Genomic DNA, 5,000 nt, shown 5'->3' on the forward strand with positions numbered 1-5,000 from the left:
GCCCCATTCGTTAGCCTATCCAGGCAAAAACGCCCAAAACCAGCCCATTCCAGTGCCTATCCGGGGAAAACGCCCAAAGCATGCCCATTCCTTAGCCTATCCAGGCAAAAACGCCCAAAACCAGCACATTCCAGTGCCTATCCGGGCAAAAACGCCCTAAGCCTGCGCATTCCAGCGCCCCGCAGCATGCCACCCTCCTATAGGGTTTGCGCAACCAACCCGCCTAACCACCAGTGGCAACCAAAGGTGCTGTTAGCGACGACTTCTGAAGACGCAACGAGACGCGACGGGTTTGCGCCCAGACGCGACGAGGCGATGCGGGATCTGCGCCCAACCGTGCCTACACCCGCCGACTTGATGCGGGAGCTGCTGGCCCAAGCATGCCTAGCGTGCAAGGCCTGCGTGCAAGGCTAGTGTGCAAGGCTCGTGGGCAAGGCTAGTGCGCAAGGCTAGTGCCCAAGGTCTGTGTGCAAGGCTAGTGCCCAAGGCTAGTGAGCATGGCCTGTGTGCAAGGCTAGTGTGCAAGGCTTGTATGCAAGGCTAGTGTGCAAGGCTGGTGTGCAAGGCTTGTGGGCAAGGCTGGTGCGCAAGGCTAGTTCCCAAGGGTTGTGTGCAAGGCTAGTGCCCAAGGCAAGTGCGCAAGGCTCGTGCCCAAAGCTAGTGCGCAAGGCTTGTGTGCAAGGCTACTGCGATGGGCCAGTGCCCAAGGCTTGTGAGCAAGGCTTGTATGCATGGCTTGTGTGCAAGGCTAGCGTCCAAGGCTTGTGCGCATGGCTTGTGCGCAAGGCTTGTGTCCAAGGCTTTTGTGCAAGGCTCGTGCGCAAGGCTAGTGTGCAAGGCTTGTGCGCATTGGCAGGTAGCCCACCAGCATGCACGATCCAAATGCCACTCACGCGACAACACGGTGCCAAGCCGGGCATGGTGTGCACTCAAAACCAATCAACGGACAGAGGTCATGCGTCATGGGGGGGATCTAGCAAGGCCATGGGGAAGGTCATGGAGGACCTTGGAAGCAAGCGCAAGACGAGAGCGAATCGAACAAGGGGCCAGGACGGGGCCTTGTGCCCATGGTCTTCGCAAGACAGCGTCCAAGGCACCCGAAAGCCCAAGGGAACCCAAACCCGGCCGACACTTGCAATCGCACATGCTCTCTGCAACACACCATCAATGCCGCCCAACGGGGCCAGCACGAGCAGTCCTCCGCGGTCCCCTGGCCCTGCGCACGTTTGTCTTCGAAACCGAGCATCAATGCCACAGAAAGTGCCGGGGCGCCAGCTGGAGCCATCATCCGCGTTGCCATGGCTCGCTTGGCCTTGGCTTGCCAGGCCCCGACACGAGCAATCGCGCATTTTCTTTGCAACCGACCATCAATGCCGCCCAACGGGGCCAGCACGAGCAGTCATCCGCGGTCCCCTGGCCCTGCGCACGTTTGTCTTTGAAACCGAGCATCAATGCCACAGAAAGTGCCGGGGCGCCAGCTGGAGCCATCATCCGACGTGCCATGGCTCTGGTCCCATGGTCTTCGCAACCGAGCATTCGTGACACCCGCGGGGCCAGGACACCAACCCTTCCGACACGAGCATTCGCGCATGTTCTTTGGCCACACAACGGCGCCAGCACGAGCAAAATCATCCGCGGTGCGGTGGCCTTGCACGGCCTTTTGTCTTTGGAACCAACCATCAGTGCCACGGGAAGTGCCGGAGTCCCGGCATCCGCGGTGCCAAGTCATTGCGCCCTTGGTCTCTGCAGCGGGGCATGCCGGGCACTCCCAACCATTGCAAGCAAGCAAGCAAGCAAGAAAGAAAGTAAGTAAGTAAGTAAGTATTACATATAGGGGCGGGACATGCGGGGAGATCTGCGAAACGTGCATTACGGGGCACACGCGTACCTACCGGGGCATACCGACCCCTATTGGGGCACACGTGTGCATATCGGGGCATACCGGGCCTATCGGGGCACACGCGTACATACCGGGGCATACCGAGCCCTACTGGGGCACACGTGCGCATATCGGGGCGTACCAAGCCTATCGGGGCATACGCATGTATCCCAAGGCATACCGAGTCTATCCGGGCATACGCGTTCATACCGGGGCGTAACGGGCCTATCGGGGCATACTTGGGCATATCCGGGCAAAAAATGCCCAAAACTTGCGCAACCTTGGCAACCGTGGTCCATTCCTCTCTATATGCCTAGCCTTGCCAACCGTGGTCCATTCCTCACTATATGCCATGGCCTTGTGCCCATGGTCTTCCCAAGACAGCGTCCAAGGCCCCCGGAAGGCCAAGGGAGCCCAACCCAGCAATGCCCTGCTATGGCAAGCCAAGGCCAAGCATTCCGGTGCCTATCCGGGCAAAAATGCAATTCCTCTCTATATGCCTAGCCTTGGCAACCGTGGTCCATTCCCCACCATATGCCATGGCCTTGTGCCCATGGTCTTCCCAAGACAGTGTCCAAGGCGCCCGGAAGGCCAAGGGAGCCCAACCCAGCAATGCCCTGCTTTGGCAAGCCAAGGCCAAGCATTCCGGTGCCTAACCTTGGCAACCGTGGTCCTTTCCTCACCATATGCCATGGCCTTGTGCCCATGGTCTTCGCAAGACATCGTCCAAGGCGCCCAAAAGGCCAAGGGAGCCCAACCCAGCAATGCCTTGCTAGGACAAGCCAAGGCCAAGCATTCCGGTGCCTATCCGGGCAAAAACGCCCAAAGCATGCCCATTCCTTAGCCTATCCAGGCAAAAACGCCCAAAATCTGCACATTCTAGTGCCTATCCGGGCAAAAACGCCCACCAGCATGCCACCCTCCTATAGGGTTTGCGCAACCAACCAGCCTAACCACCAGTGGCAACCAAAGGTGCTGTTAGCGACGACTTCTGAAGACGCAACGAGACGCGACGTGTTTGCGCCCAGACGCGACGAGACGATGCGGGATCTGCGCCCAAGAATGCCTAGACCCGTCGACTTGATGCGGGATCAGCTCGCCCAAGCATGCCTAGTGTGCAAGGCCTGTGTGCAAGGCTAGTGTCCAAGGCTAGTGTGCAAGGCTCATGTGGAACGCTAGTGCGCAAGGCTAGTGCCCAAGGCTTGTGTGCCAGGCCCGTGTGCAAGGCTAGTGTCCAGGGCTTGTGTGCATTGCTTGAGTGCAAGGCTTGTGTGCATTGCTCGAGTGCATGGCTTGTGTGCAAGGGTTGTGCGCAAGGCTAGTGTGCGGGGCTTGTGCGCATGCCTAATGTGCACGGCTTGTGTGCATGGCTACCGTGCAAGGCTAGTTTGCATGGCTAGGGTGCAAGGCTCGCATGCGAGGCTAGTGTGCAAGGCTGCGTGCAAGGGAAGCGTGCAGGGCGAGTGTGCGAGGCCACTGTGCACGGCGCCAGCACTAGCGAGCCATCATCCGCGTTGCCATGGCTCGCTTGGCCTTGGCTTGCCAGGCCCCGACACGAGCAATCGCGCATTTTCTTTGCAACCGACCATCAATGCCGCCCAACGGGGCCAGCACGAGCAGTCATCCGCGGTCCCCTGGCCCTGCGCACGTTTGTCTTTGAAACCGAGCATCAATGCCACAGAAAGTGCCGGGGCGCCAGCTGGAGCCATCATCCGACGTGCCATGGCTCGCTTGGCCTTGGCTTGCCGGGCCCCGACACGAGCAATCGCGCATTTTCTTTGCAACCGACCATCAATGCCGCCCAACGGGGCCAGCACGAGCAGTCATCCGCGGTCCCCTGGCACTGCGCACGTTTGTCTTTGAAACCGAGCATCAATGCCACAGAAAGTGCCGGGGCGCCAGCTGGAGCCATCATCCGACGTGCCATGGCTCTGGTCCCATGGTCTTCGCAACCGAGCATTCGTGACACCCGCGGGGCCAGGACACCAACCCTTCCGACACGAGCATTCGCGCATGTTCTTTGGCCACACAACGGCGCCAGCACGAGCAAAATCATCCGCGGTGCGGTGGCCTTGCACGGCCTTTTGTCTTTGGAACCAACCATCAGTGCCACGGGAAGTGCCGGAGTCCCGGCATCCGCGGTGCCAAGTCATTGCGCCCTTGGTCTCTGCAGCGGGGCATGCCGGGCACTCCCAACCATTGCAAGCAAGCAAGCAAGCAAGAAAGAAAGTAAGTAAGTAAGTAAGTATTACATATAGGGGCGGGACATGCGGGGAGATCTGCGAAACGTGCATTACGGGGCACACGCGTACCTACCGGGGCATACCGACCCCTATTGGGGCACACGTGTGCATATCGGGGCATACCGGGCCTATCGGGGCACACGCGTACATACCGGGGCATACCGAGCCCTACTGGGGCACACGTGCGCATATCGGGGCGTACCAAGCCTATCGGGGCATACGCATGTATCCCAAGGCATACCGAGTCTATCCGGGCATACGCGTTCATACCGGGGCGTAACGGGCCTATCGGGGCATACTTGGGCATATCCGGGCAAAAAATGCCCAAAACTTGCGCAACCTTGGCAACCGTGGTCCATTCCTCTCTATATGCCTAGCCTTGCCAACCGTGGTCCATTCCTCACTATATGCCATGGCCTTGTGCCCATGGTCTTCCCAAGACAGCGTCCAAGGCCCCCGGAAGGCCAAGGGAGCCCAACCCAGCAATGCCCTGCTATGGCAAGCCAAGGCCAAGCATTCCGGTGCCTATCCGGGCAAAAATGTGATTCCTCTCTATATGCCTAGCCTTGGCAACCGTGGTCCATTCCCCACCATATGCCATGGCCTTGTGCCCATGGTCTTCCCAAGACAGTGTCCAAGGCGCCCGGAAGGCCAAGGGAGCCCAACCCAGCAATGCCCTGCTTTGGCAAGCCAAGGCCAAGCATTCCGGTGCCTAACCTTGGCAACCGTGGTCCTTTCCTCACCATATGCCATGGCCTTGTGCCCATGGTCTTCGCAAGACATCGTCCAAGGCGCCCAAAAGGCCAAGGGAGCCCAACCCAGCAATGCCCTGCTAGGGCAAGCCAAGGCCAAGCATTCCGGTGCCTAACCTTGGCAAC

The sequence above is a fragment of the Tasmannia lanceolata genome, unplaced genomic scaffold (genome assembly GCF_043159265.1).
Source record: "Tasmannia lanceolata isolate RefF3 unplaced genomic scaffold, GAP_Taslan_0.1 ptg000053l, whole genome shotgun sequence".
NCBI lineage: Eukaryota > Viridiplantae > Streptophyta > Magnoliopsida > Canellales > Winteraceae > Tasmannia > Tasmannia lanceolata.